The sequence below is a fragment of the Maylandia zebra genome, linkage group LG16 (genome assembly GCF_041146795.1).
Source record: "Maylandia zebra isolate NMK-2024a linkage group LG16, Mzebra_GT3a, whole genome shotgun sequence".
NCBI lineage: Eukaryota > Metazoa > Chordata > Actinopteri > Cichliformes > Cichlidae > Maylandia > Maylandia zebra.
Window position 1 is genome coordinate 8557002 of NC_135182.1, and position 15077 is coordinate 8572078.

The following is a 15077-nucleotide window of genomic DNA, read 5'->3' on the forward strand; positions in this document are numbered from 1 at the left end:
TTCTTGGATCCCACTCTGCATCTCCGAGGATGCTTTTCTAGTTTTTTTTTCTTTGTCTTCATTATAAAATACTTGCAGTTCTGTGTTTTTCCTCTCAAATGCTTGGAGAGTAAGTTTTTTCTCTTTCAGCATTTTTTCCTGTTGTTCTTTCTCTTTAAGCGTCTCTGTATTTCTTTCAAGAGCATCATCAAACATAACTTTAAGTGTCTTTTCTCCACGTCTTTGAACTTGGACTGCATGTCTCTGTGAATTGTCTTTGGATGTTCCTGCTCTTGAAGCATTTCTGCATTTATTTCTATTGATACACCAAACATTGCTTTCAAGCCTTCATTATTTTTCTAGATGTCTTGAAGCTTGCTCTGCAGTTCTGTCTGTTTAGTGTCCTGTTGTTCCTTCTCTTGAAGCAGTTCTTTATTTCTTCCCAGCACTTCATCGAGCTTTACCTGCAGCTGCTGATCTTTTGTCTCCATGTCTTAGACTTGCACTGTGTTTCTTCATTTTTTGTTCTTGTTTCTTGAAACTAGCGGTTTGTTTTTCTTAACTGAGCTCTGTATAGCTTCTTTTCTGTCATCCACTTTATAATTTTTTCCAGTGCTTTACCAAACATTAATTGTACTAACTCATTTATGATTTGCAGGTTGGGCTGGTATTTCATATTTTAATTGGTCGGTCCTGTCTCTCCACAGTAGCTCGGGCATGTGCACTACCTGCTGCTCACTAATGGCAGGTCTATGGGAGATCTATTATTTTGCTGGCTACCCTCATAACTTTGTGCTATCTTTGGTCCTCGCATTTCCAAACCAAGCAATTATGAAAAATGTTAAAATCAATTCAACAAAACACTTAGAGTCATCATTTGTGCAATTTTAGGTGTATACTGATTTAGAATGATCAAAATAAAGACCATCAGAAATGTTTTTACTGAGGTCAAAGCAAAACAGATCCAGGTATTTTTCCTGTAACCTTCTATAAGTCCATGCCATTTCATCATTTTGCAAGTGTGACGCTTTTGTGTAGTGTTTGTGTTAGCAAGTTAGAGTCACTTAAAATGTCAGTATGCATCCAAAGGCAGTGGTAGATTTATAATATTATGGAAGCCTTCTAAGCCTCTTAAACTGTTTCTAAATGTAAAGTGGGACATTTCTAGGAGATTCAGAATAAACAAAAACTGTAATCTGTGCTGAGTAATCTTTGTGAATGTGACTTGGGCAGTAATTTAACCCATTCCCACCACCAGTCTGAAGAAAAACTAAAGTCTAAAGAAAGGTTGTCGAGCATTCAGAGAGGCAGTGGTCATATCCTGATAGCTCAGACACAAGTGTCATTCATGCTAATAATGTTTGTCAGGCAGTCAAAAGAGCTGTAATCTGCGGAGCCCCGCAAGGGACATGAGAGAAAAAAAAATTAAGACGGACTTTTGCAAGATCTCGCAAAAGTCCGTCTTAATTTTTTTTCTCCCATGTCCCTTGCAGGGCTCTGTAGGGCCCCGTAGTAATCAGCTCAAACGAGTTTTAGTGGATCATTCTCAGCTGCTCACACCACACGACACCATGCTGATCAATTGTTAGTGTGTCTACAGATTGGCACAGACACATTGGATCCTGTTGGGTTTTGTGAGGATTAGCTGCATTTTCTTCATTTAATCCTCAGCATGTGTCATGTATAAATATGTAGGCAACATGTTCGACTAAATGATAGTTTCAGGTTATTCTGGCCTCGTTGTGAATTTTGTTTCCTCATTTATATATTTCGCCAAAAAAGGTAGAAATGAAAAACAAAACAGAATCATTTCACCAAAATACACAAATGACATACTTAGTAATTATGACTCTCGTCAAATTTTAAAGGGTTGAAGTGAGTCACAGTGATGTGCTTTGAGAAAAGACTTTTCCGATGTTTTGCTTTTTTGCATTCTCCTTTTTTAATTTGTTTTAAATGAAGTGTTTCTGATGGGTTTTGGATAGGTTTGTTTTGGTGCTTTGGCGAATGTACAATAATGTTAAAACAGAAAATATAGTTTACTGAGAAAAAGATTACAGAGAAAAGAAGTCATCACAGTATAGGAGGAGACTGGCCCATCCACCCCATCCTCTTCTCTATGCAGACTTTTCATTTTTCATTATTTGCACCACATAGAAAAGATAAAGACTGAAACCACGTGAGATCATTTGAGCATAACGCTGGCCTTTCACTGAAACAGTTCATGCCACTTTTTACGCTCTATCCTTCCTCCCCGAACTTCTAATCCCAACCAGTATAAAGGGAAACAATTTTTTTTTATTTGTTTATCAAGAGATTATACAAACTTATATACATTGTATTGTATGCATCTTACATGACATCATTTCTCAAACATTTCTTTCCCAATCATTTTAACTTTTTCTTGTTAAACAAAAGACAAATTAAAATACAAGAAACATCATGCCGCACACAAGAACCGAAAATTGAGAAAAAAAAGAAGAAAAAAATGTGAGTAAATTAGAAAAAATGTTAAATAAATAAATTAAAATTAAACAATAAAAAAAAAAATTTCAAAAATAAATAAAAGAATAGAAGGGGAGGGGGGGATGCTTAAATCCTAAATCCTACATTAAAAAAAGAGTAAATTTCAAATTCTTTTCAATCTAGTCACAGGGTGGGTAAATTGCGTTGTTCTAAATACTAAGGAAACGATTTGAGATATTCCACAAAGGGTGTCCACTTGTGGATAAATTTTGCAGAACTACATCACTGAGTGAGATCTTCTCCACCCTCAATAATGTCCGGACTGTCACGGACCCGGTTCTGGGGACTCGGGGTCCGTGAGCAGTGTGGAGTATAATTATTATCATTATTATTATTTGATGTGTCTTCTTCTCTGTGCTACTATTCTATCCACATTTGTATGTAGGCAGGTGTGTGTGTGTATGTGTGTGCAGCTGTTCTCTGTGAGCCAAGTTACAGGCACCTTCAGGCCTGGTGGGTGTGGCCCTGCTGGAGGACTGGCCACACCTGAAGGCCCTACCACACACCTGTTGCTGATCAGGGCTCGTCAGGGGAGCTATTTAAGAGACTGATGGAGCTCTCACTGATGTGGGATCACTGAGTTAAACGCAAAGTCACAGTGTGTGGAGAAATTGTGTCGCAGTATATGGGATTGCGGCTCATGTATGCCCGCGGGAGTCAGTGTTTGACGGCTGCTTCTATTGTTTTCCTGCAGGAGGAACGTGGAGAAGAAGGACAGCACGCATGGGGTGTGCAGAAACACGACAGCGGAGAGCACGAGCACGGACGTCGGAGTGGGACACACACACGGGAGTCAAGGGAGCAACGGGGATTAATTGTGCATCTGTTATTAACCACATTATAAATAAACGCACTGCTTGTATTCAGAGCTCTGCGCCTGGGTCCTCCTTTTCCTCACATCCCCACGGTTGGCCAGCGTCAACCGTGACACGAAGAGTATTAAGCCATTGCAATGCAGATGGAGGCATGGGAGATTTCCAAAGAAGTAAAATAGCGTCTAGCAAGAAGGGGACAAATAGCCAAGATCTCAGTTTGCGGGGGAGTTATATTAAGAGGGGTTCTTGGAACTCCAAATATAGCAATTAGAGTCTTCTCAGATCTGAATTCCAAAAACCCCTGAAAGTACGGAAAAGAAATCACTCCAAAATTTGTTCAAACTTGGACAGAAGAAAAACATATGGCTTAGATTGCAAGGGGAGGTGTGACATCTGTCACATTGGTCTATAATTGAAGGAGAAATTTTAGATAAACGGGATTTTGAGAAATGGACTCTGTTTATTACTTCAAACTGTATAAGCTGTAGCACATGGTGTACTTGAACGCATGATGAGATTCACCTTATCCCACCATGATTCAAACAGTTCGACACCTAATTCACACTCCCAGACGATTCTGATTTTACCTGATGAATCCGATTCGGTCGCATTAAGCATACAATATATATTTGATAGAGGTGATTTTTGATTAGGACTAACAACCAGAAGGTCAACCCATGGTGGATCAGCAGGGAGAATTGGGAAATTTGGAAACAGTGATGAGACACGGTGTCTAATTTGCAAATAGAGAAACAAGTGAGAAAGTGGTAGGTTAAATTTTGAGGATAGCTCTGAGAAACTAAGAAAGACATCATCTTTGTAAAGGGCTCTCATGGTTTTTATGCCTCTTTCGTGCCACATCAAATGGGTGGCATTGGTAGTGGCAGGGGAAAATAGATGATTCCTTAACAATGGTAATCTGGTAGAGGGAGATATGAATTTAAAATGCGACCTGAACTGAAACCATATCTTAAGTGTAGCGAGCACTACGGGATTTGAAGCAACAGAAGATTTTTTAATTGGCAGTGATGAATAGATAAGGGAGGCAGGTGAAAAATATGGAGAAATTGATTTAATTTCAAGTTTACACCAAATCAGGTTAGGTGAATTTAGCCAGTAGGTCAGCTTATGAATATGCGAAGACCAGTAATACATTAAAAAATTTGGTAGGGAAAGACCCCCATTAGAGGTGAGAGTCATTGTGTGTGTGTGTGTGTGTGTGTGTGTGTGTGTGTGTGTGTGAGGGTGGGTGGGTGGGTGTGTGTGTGTCTAGGCATAAGAGAGCCTCATGAGTTGTGCTAAAAGTCACCTCATCCTTGCTCCAATAACATACAATTAAACTTGATGAACTGGTTGAAGTAATAACAATAATAATCAGTTAACGATTTCAATGTGTCTGTGTCTGTGCCAGAGTGTTTTTGCATGTGTGTGCCTGCATCAGTGTGTGTGTCTGTATATATGCATGAATGTGCCTTTTGTTTCATGAATTCATCTTTTGAGTCGGTTCCACACCTCTTTCAAGACTTCCACACTTTGTCACAGCCCGTGGGGGTGGAATGAGTTCAAGGACATCATCAAACAGGTACCAGAGGATATCATCCTGATGCGGCCAGAACAATCGGTTTGACCCAACACGATGCATGCATTTGACCTGGACTTGTGTTGTTTGTATTTTTAGAATGATGCCTGGATACAAATCATCGTCATAGACTTCAGTGATGTCACTTCCTGATGTATATGACATTCTGGATCACACCATTGTATTTATGGGGGTGGGATCATTCATGTAACGGGGTTGAAGGGTTAGTCAGGTACAGGAATAATTGTGATTTTAATAAATAATTAACAATTAAATTTGAAAAAAAAATATTAACAGCAAAAGAGCACAAATAGATGTTTAGGTTGATACCAAAATGTATTGACTTTTTAAATAGTTTTATTTGGTATTTTCAAAGTAAACTTTCATCAAGGCCATGAGGGACATGACAAAATAGGTGGTGTCAAATGAAATAACTGTATTATTTCCCATAAAGAGATAGAAATTAGTTCAGTTTTTTCACACTGTATTAAAGGGTACATTTCAATATATATGTAAAGCTGTTTAAATAGAAAGTTTGGTGACCCGATAGATGAAATACACCATAAGAGGTGAGAGGGACTCAAATTGTGCCATTTTCATGGAATGACTCGTAAACTGCCTCAGTCTAGGGGCCCTTCCATTCCACAAAAACGAAGAAACCATCTGGTCTAGGGACTTAAAAAACAGTTTGGGCAGAAATAGGGGGATACACTCCCATAAAAAGAGAAATCTGGGAAGCACATTCATTTTGATAATATTAATCCTACCAATTAGTGACAGTGAGAGGGAATTCCACCTCTAGAAATCTAATGCAAATTGTGAAACCAGGGGGGCAAAATTCTCAGAAAACAGTAAAGGCAGTAATATATTAATTCCCAAGTACCTAAACCCCGAGGGGCTGAGCTTAAAAGGAATGTCAGACTGCTCAAGTGTTAACGCTAAAGAGTTTACAGGGTAACATTCACTCTTGAGCAAATTAATTTTATAGCCAGAAAAAGAGCTGATTTTTTCCAAGACAAATAAAATTGGAGGAAGACTACATATGGGGTCAGCAACATACAAAAGAAGGTCATCTGCGTACAGGGATACCTTAAGTTCAACACCTGCACGAATAATTCCATGAAAGGAAGAGACGGATTTCAGAGCAACAGAAAGAAGTTCTATGGCTAAAGCAAAGAGAAGGGGAGAATTATGTTATGTTATGTTATTATGAGACTGATGTTTGTGTTGCCAACATCATTTTCTGTCAGCGTGTTCGTTAGGAATAGTTGACATTTGTCAGTCTGCTCAAATGAATACGTCACTTCTGTTGTGATATTTTGATACCATGGTAGCATTTACAGGATATTGTTTTATAGTGATATTATACAGGAAAACTGTTACTCAATAAGGCCCATTTACTAGTTGTTTTTCTCTTTCTCTGTGACCCAAGAATTAATGTGTAAGAATCACAGGATGGTACCTCAAGGTTGAAAACACCACAGAGATCACTCCCTTACTCCCATCCTCCCTTCTTTATCTCTTAGAAAAAGGCTTGTTAAAGGCCAGGTGGTTTGTTTCAGAATTCACTAATGAAAGAACTCTGTATTCTATGTCTAGGAGTGTATTTTGCTGGGATGATCATAAAATTGTAGCTGAACTGATAAACTACACAAAGGATACTTCTTTGCTCAGAAGGCAGGAAGACGTTTCCTTATTTGGTCTGTACCGGTTTGAACTGAGAACCTGCTGACACACGAACCTTTTTTTCTTCTATATAAACTGTTGTCTGATGAATAAACCTTCGAGTTGATTGTGGGAAAGCAACCTGAACAGTCTCTGTATCACTTTGTTCTCCTAACTGCTCCCGACGTCGTAACTAACCCAGCTGAACGGCATACCTGAGTGTTACTTTGAATAATTAGGAGTATTATAAGGAAAGGACAAAACTCTGCTTATCGCTCACGCCACGGAGGAAACCCGGGACGGAAATTTCCTTCAATTTGGTGTCAGAAGTGGGATACTGACGAAGGTAAATATGCGTCTTTAATATTTATATAAGACCGTATTATACCTCTCTCAGTGATCAACCTATAAAAGAAACGGGATATGCTGACGAAGTTTCACTTAGTGATCCAGAGAGATACACTGACGACTTCCTTAGTCCCCGAATAAAGTAAATTAAAAGCAGAAAGACACAGGAAGTTGCCTGTTGTATTGCGAGAAGTTGCTCGTTAAGTGAGAAGTTGCTCACCCAAGCAAAAATTGCTAGCAATAAATTTAAAGTAACCTCAGCTGTGCCGCAGCAAAATACTAACATAAATCCTTCAAGCGTGTAAACCCCTCTGGAAATCACTGAACATGGGTCAGAATAATTCAAAGACCACAGACAGGTCCGATAAAAAATCGAAATTACCTGTAAAACCAAAAAAAATAAAATATAAAGCTACAAATAACGGCTCAGTACGACTCCCACTTCCGGTTACGTGTAACCCACGTCCGCGAATCGGTGAAGACTTCCATGATTACGTATCCAGAACATGTGGAAGTGCTTATGTGACTGACTTTGTTTACAACTTAAGAACTGTAAGTTCAATGCATTCTAATTTATTTCCGGAGCCTTATCCCGAACGATTATCGCCAGAAAACAGGTCAGTAGAAATGTTGAATATCATTTGTGATAAGAAAAGTAGTCTGCTTAAACAGTCCTGTAGAAAATATATGATAGAATGCCGCGACGTGATACATCGAATGTTACCGCTATGGAAAAAGGGACCGGAACCAGGTGTAGATGCTTTAACATCAAATAAAACTAGTGCAGGCTCTAGCATAGAAAATAAATCTACCGCAGGAAAAGCTAGTCTTGCATGCTCAGCCGTTCAGCCTACAGCCCCACCCCCCTTACGAAGATGAGACCGAATTAATAGTCGCTGTAGCAGCTGCACGTAAACAATGTCAGCATTCTGATCCAACCAGCTTAAAAGAAAGTGACAAAAAACCTGAATCATATGCAACGGATCTCAGCCGTCTCTTTGAACAAGATCAGGAAAAACAATATATACGCCGCGAGGAAGAATTAGCAGAACATAGAAAAAGAGAAAAACTTTTGAAAGAAGAATGTGAGGAACTTATGAAAAACAATTTAGACGACTATGAAGAAAAACTTTTGCATCAGGCAGTGTCCACAATAGACACCCACATGAAATGCCACGATATCGTAGCTAGAGGTTTAGAGGTAGCTAAAGAAATACCTGTTACCCGAACTTTAATAAAGACTTATCTAAAAGGAAAAAAGGAAAAACAAAGCCAGAATGACAAAGGTCCTTACGCCAACACTCGCGGTAATAAACAAACAGAACCAAAATCTAGTGACGTCAATGACACTTACCCCTTTATGATAATAGGAGATCAGTGTTGTATTCAGCCCCCTAAAATCTCAGAATTAGTGGCAACTATTAAAGAGCTTCCCGATCCTCTTAAAAATCCTACAGCCTTTGTCTCTGCACTACAGAGAAGTACCAGATATCACCATTTGGGTGGTCCGGATTACAGGTACATATTGTGTCAATGCATTCCTGGAGTAACCGAGTCACAACTCATAAGAGAGATAGGTGAATTAGACCCAAAGCATGATAAAGCATCCACAACTGCAGAGTTTTTGTGGGTAAATAATGACAAAATCACCGATTTCTTTAAGAATCTAAAGAAATTCCTGCTAACAATGTCCAGAGACAAAATTGACTTAAATGCAGTAACTATGTGTAAACAGAAGCCTGATGAATCTATCCTAGTATTCATAAAACGCTTTATGCACTGTTGGACAAGCTAGAGGTGCAAATTTAGCTCAGTTTTCCAGCAGCCGCAGACACCCAGAGCAAAAATGAATTTGTGTATTTCATTTAACACAAAGGGTGAAATGTTTGCTGACACTGATAACAGCTTATGTTTTTTCTTTGCTATGCACCGACATGATGGAGAAGGAACAGCCTCTGTGTCAGCTGGACGCCTCAGCAGAGAATGAACTCAACATCTTTTTGTCCGGTACTCCATGTCACACACTGTGCCAAAAAAAAGTGTACAAATGCAACAAGCCACACTTTTGTTTCTCTCACACTGTTCAACAACATGATAACTGCTCACACAAGTGAAGGTCAAACAGTGGTTTTGTCACATAACTCAGACATAGGTTACGACATAACTAAACCATGTCGACACATAGATCTAACCTACCTTATATTGACTTTACACCTCATCACGCACAGCTAAAAAAAAACAACAAGCCAGTATATGTCAAGCAATATCCCATTTCTGCCGAAAAAGCCTCAGCCCTAGATGTCATCATAGGAGATTTATTGACTACAGGAGTAACAAAGCCCACACTCCTGTCAATCCTGTGCCAAAGCCTAACAAACCTGGCGTATGGCGTTTCATACAAGACTTAAGGCAAATTAATGCAGTCATTATGCCTCTGCCACCTCTCAGACGTTCCCAGGATATTGACATATATTCCATCCACAGCTATACATTTTACCGTGGTGGACCTGTGTTCCGCCTTTTTCTCAGTACCTGTGCATGAAGACACACAGCCGTTATTTGCATTCACACATAGAAATAAGCAGTACACTTGGACTCGTTTGCCCCAAGGCATGATAGACAGCCCTGCGGCTTTCTCAATGGTGGTCCGTGCTACCCTGGACAGCTTCACTCCTCCGGAGGGCTGTACTGGATGACCTCCTCCTCTGTGCTCCGAGTGAGGAATTATGTCAAACTGCTACACACATGCTTCTCCAGCACCTCCAAAAGACTGGCCACAAAGCATCAGCAAAGAAAATGCAGTACTGTCAGACTTCTGTTCAATATTTGGGATTCACACTGTCTCACAGAAAACGTTCCATGACTGCAGACAGGGTCAAAGCTGTGACCTCCGTCCCTCGGCCCACTACACAGAAGGAAATGTTGTCCTTCCTGGGCATGGTGAACTATTGCAGACAGTGGATACCAGACTGTTCTTTTCATGACCACATTCTGCGTGACTGTTGTAAAAAAGACAAGCCTCCTCGAATACTGTGGTCCACAGACATGACTGCCTCTTTCAATGCATTAAAGGGAGTGCTGACCTCCGCCACTCAAAGGTGCTGCCTGTGGGGATGCCGGCCTGCCTGAGGGCAGTAGCAGCTTGCTCTATCATGATAAGGGACTGCGAGAAGCTTACACTCTCACATGACACTATTCTACACACCAATCACCAGGTCACGACCATTGTAGCAAACATAACTACACAACATATGCAAATCTCACTATAAAAGCGAGCAGCACACCTGATTCGCCAGCACATTTATTGATCCTATGCTGTGTTCTTCTGACCGACAGGATGGCTCAGACAGGCTTGATGTTCATGACTGCATGACACATATACAGGAATCCACAGCACCACGTCCAGATTTAGAGCAAACACCTATCCCAGACTCAGCCACGGTTTATGTGGACGGGTCCTGTTCAAGGCCGAATGACAACTCATTTCTTTGTGGCTATTCAGTGGTAACAGTGCCTGACATCATACTAGAGGCTCACTCATTACCATTTCACTCAGCACAAAAAGCAGAGCTCATGGCTTTAATACGCGCCTGTGAGCTCCATGTGGATAAGCATGTGACAATTTACACAGACAGCCGCTATGCGTTTGGCGTCGTACATGACTTTGGCACATTGTGGAGACAAAGAGGATTTAGATCTGCTGATGGAAAATAAATTGCTAAATTCTGATTTTGTTCAAAGACTTTTTCAGGCTATACAGCTACCATCGGCCGTTGCAGTTGTAAAAACGAAAGGACACAGTACAGCTGACACAGACGAAGCAACAGGTAATGCTCTAGCAGACGTGACAGCCAAGGCTGCAGCTGCATCACAGCTCCCACCTCCACAGGAAGTATTATCTGTGCCCCTACAGCTGCCACTTGTTACACTCCCAGACTATTTAGACACAAATGTTGATTTAAAATTCATACAAGAGCAAGCCTCTGCATGTGATTACACCTATTGGGAGAATAATGACTGTACCTTAGATGACAAGGATGGCCTATACAAAATCTTGAGGGTTTGATTGCCCTCCCATATTCCCTGATGCCAGTCCTTGTCCGACATTTTCACTGTGTGAGTCATGTCGGACAAAGAGGGGTAATAGGGGCAATAAAATCAAGATTTGTAATTGAGAAAACATTGCATGCAGTAAAAAGCATATTAGCAACCTGTCTAACATGTGCACGAACTAATGTAGGAAAACCAAAAGCAAAACATCAGCATTTACCACAACCAGATTTTCCATTTCATACATTACAAATTGATTTTACACATATGCCAGCACAAGGAAGCATCAAGTACTTACTGGTAATAGTGGATCAATTTAGTAAATGGGTAGAAGCTTATCCAACCTCAAAAGAAACTGCAGAAGTAGTCTGTCAAAAGTTGAGCAATGAAATAATACCCAGATTCGGAATACCTCACCAAAAATTAACAGTGATAGAGGACCTTCATTCACATCAGAAGTAATTCAAAAGTGTGCCAAAACTTTAATGACCTGGATCAAATTACTTCCTCAAGTCCTCTGTGAGATTAGAATGACTCCATCTGCAGTAACCAAATTATCTCCATTTGAAATAAGACCGTTTCCAACACCATGGTCAGCTTCCAGAGGGGCACCGCTATAGGAAGGTGATGTATATTGCATTGTCCGACTATGTTCACAATCTGGTAGAAACACTGAATAATAACTATCAGAAAGTTTGTCTCTCTCAGCCTCTCCCCTCCACAGTTCCACCAGTGGAGACCAGGAGATGCGGTGTTGGTGAAGCCGCTAAAACCAAGGACACTCTGGGAGGCCGCGCGTTTTCCAGCCCCCAGACTGTACTGGCAGTGACGAGAACCAGCATCCTTACGGACGGACAACCTCAGTGGATTCATGCCAGCAGGGTTAAGACCAGCCCAATCGGACCATCTCAGGCGTCGGATCAAGCAGACGACATCTCCGGCGGGCCAGCGCCCGGATCCAATGTACATACACACACGCAATCACTGATTAACACACAACGCCTGAAAGAGCCAAGGCTCAGAGCTCTTTGATCCTTCACGTGAACAAAAACAACAAGGTACTCAACATCCAGCAGGAACAGAAAGCCGAGAGTACCACAGGATGTCTAATCTGATAAAGCCAGACTCATTCCATCCTGATAATGGAGAAAATGAAATGCCCATTGTCATCACACGACGCTTATTCAATGTCTCTCGAACCTGGGACCAGGCCAGAAGACGACTGAAGAACTGTTTTTCCTATATATTTTCTTATATATTTAGGTTATTTATCATATCTATCGCATTAACTTTAGGATTTTTCTTTGCTATCTTGTATTGTAGACTGCAAGCATGTTCACATTTCTGCAGGTCATATTTTGCTGACAATACCTCATGCTCTATTTTGCAAGACACCTACTTAATACGCTCCTCACAATCAGTAAATGACAACATAGACGCCACTAATAAACCATCTTATGCGCCCTCTAGAGCAGGAGTCAACTTCTGGTATGAAAATGCCAGAACAGCCGCTCGTGATTTAGGAAACAGTAACTGTTATGTCTGTTCAAAAGGTAATCCAGAACAGGTTATAGTAGGATACCCCATATCCGGTTTCCCCCTCACTGAGGGACTAGAGAAAATCGGCGGAGATAATGCTCTCCTTAAAGACACTTTACAGTTGACTCTGAGCCCTCTCGACTGCTTACTTAGACACACACACACACCAACTAACCCTGAGACCCCATTAGGCGAATTATTGAAGTTATCTAATGACACCGCAGGGACCTGCGCCCCAATGAAACGCCCTAAGACTAGGTTAAAACCCTCACTGCCCCTAGGACAGATCCCTTTCCATTTTAATACTGGTATGATATGTCTGCGCAGACTAAAGTTAACTGGCCCAGACACCCACATAGATTATACAAAGGATAACTATACATTCTTCTCTGATTCCCCAGGTGCACACTGTAATGAGACATGGCTAGCTGTCTCTGTGGCTGAAGTTGTATCATATCTGGAGGAACACACACACAGTTCAAGTTCGAGCGGAGAATCGATCATTGTTCCCCCAGAAGGTGTATTAAATGATACTGACTGGGGGGAGTTAGTTAAATCACACATGGTCACGCGCCTAACTAGAGCTATCCCTAACGGTTATTGGTTGTGCAACAATACTCTTAGACTAGCTTTACCTGTTAATTGGACCGGTACCTGTGGTCTAGTAACCGTTGATGTATGCTGTACTTTCATTCCCAATAATACCGCCCCTAACGGTTCATTCACACAAGCTATGAATAGACTTGAAGCATTGAAGATAGAACTAATTGCCAATACAGGTCACGGTCAGTGGCTAGATAAGTGGCTTCAGGACACGTTTGGAAAATCGAAGGAACTAATTGTAGCCTTTGTAACCGTTGCCGCATGTTTTCGATAATTATTGTCTGTTGTGTGATACCATGTATACGCTCTCAGAATTTTGATATTAAGCTTACTCGAAGGACTAGTTACATTTATGATTTCTTTCACATTTATGATTTGTCTTTATATTATGTTATTACATTCTGTCTTTATACTATGTTATCATTTCATGATAAAAGGGGGGAACTGTTGTGATATTTTGATACCATGGTAGCATTTACAGGATATTGTTTTATAGTGATATTATACAGGAAAACTGTTACTCAATAAGGCCCATTTACTAGTTGTTTTTCTCTTTCTCTGTGACCCAAGAATTAATGTGTAAGAATCACAGGATGGTACCTCAAGGTTGAAAACACCACAGAGATCACTCCCTTACTCCCATCCTCCCTTCTTTATCTCTTAGAAAAAGGCTTGTTAAAGGCCAGGTGGTTTGTTTCAGAATTCACTAATGAAAGAACTCTGTATTCTATGTCTAGGAGTGTATTTTGCTGGGATGATCATAAAATTGTAGCTGAACTGATAAACTACACAAAGGATACTTCTTTGCTCAGAAGGCAGGAAGACGTTTCCTTATTTGGTCTGTACCGGTTTGAACTGAGAACCTGCTGACACACGAACCTTTTTTTCTTCTATATAAACTGTTGTCTGATGAATAAACCTTCGAGTTGATTGTGGGAAAGCAACCTGAACAGTCTCTGTATCACTTTGTTCTCCTAACTGCTCCCGACGTCGTAACTAACCCAGCTGAACGGCATATCTGAGTGTTACTTTGAATAATTAGGAGTATTATAAGGAAAGGACAAAACTCTGCTTATCGCTCAGGCCACGGAGGAAACCCGGGACGGAAATTTCCTTCAACTTCCATATTGGTGTTGGGTGCCATCTCCAACAACGATGAGGCGGCCTACATGGATGAAGTGAAGAATCTGGCATCGTGGTGCCAGGACAACCACCTCCAGCTGAACGTCAGCAAGACCAAGGAGCTGGTGGTGGACTTCAGAAGGGGTCAGCACAGAGACTACAAGCCCATCATCATCAATGGAGCTCCAGTGGAGAGGGTGCAGTCCTTCAAGTATCTTGATGTCCACATCTCCTCAGACCTGACATGGGCTGCCCACATTCAGGTCCAGACCAAAAAGGCTAGGCAGCGCCTGTATCACCTACGACAACTGAGGAAGTTCAGGGTCTCTCCAAGGATCCTCAGGATTTTCTATACAGGCGCTGTGGAGAGCATCCTCACACAGAACATGACATCGTGGTTTGGGAACAGCTGTGTGAAGGACCAAAAAGCTCTCCAGAGAGTGATCCGTACAGCAGAACGCTGCTGCAGGATTGCTCTCCCCCCGCTTCAGGACACCTACACCAGGAGATGCCGGACTAGAGCAGCGCAGATACTGAAGGACCCGTCCCATCCTGGCAACAAACTATTCCAACTTCTGCAATCTGGTAGAAGGTTCCGCATCTTCCGGGCAAGGACAGAGAGACTCAAGAGGAGCTTCTATCCCCAAGCCATCCGTGCCCTAAACACACACACCCGCCCTCTCACATCATCTATAATTGACTGAGACAGGACTCTTCCAGACACTAAACCAAGGCACAATGTACATTTCAATCCCTTTAATTTTAAATATGTTTATATTGTCTATCCTGTAAAATAGTCAGATGTCTATTCATATTAATGTACAGAATTCACCTGCTTGCTGCTACTACTG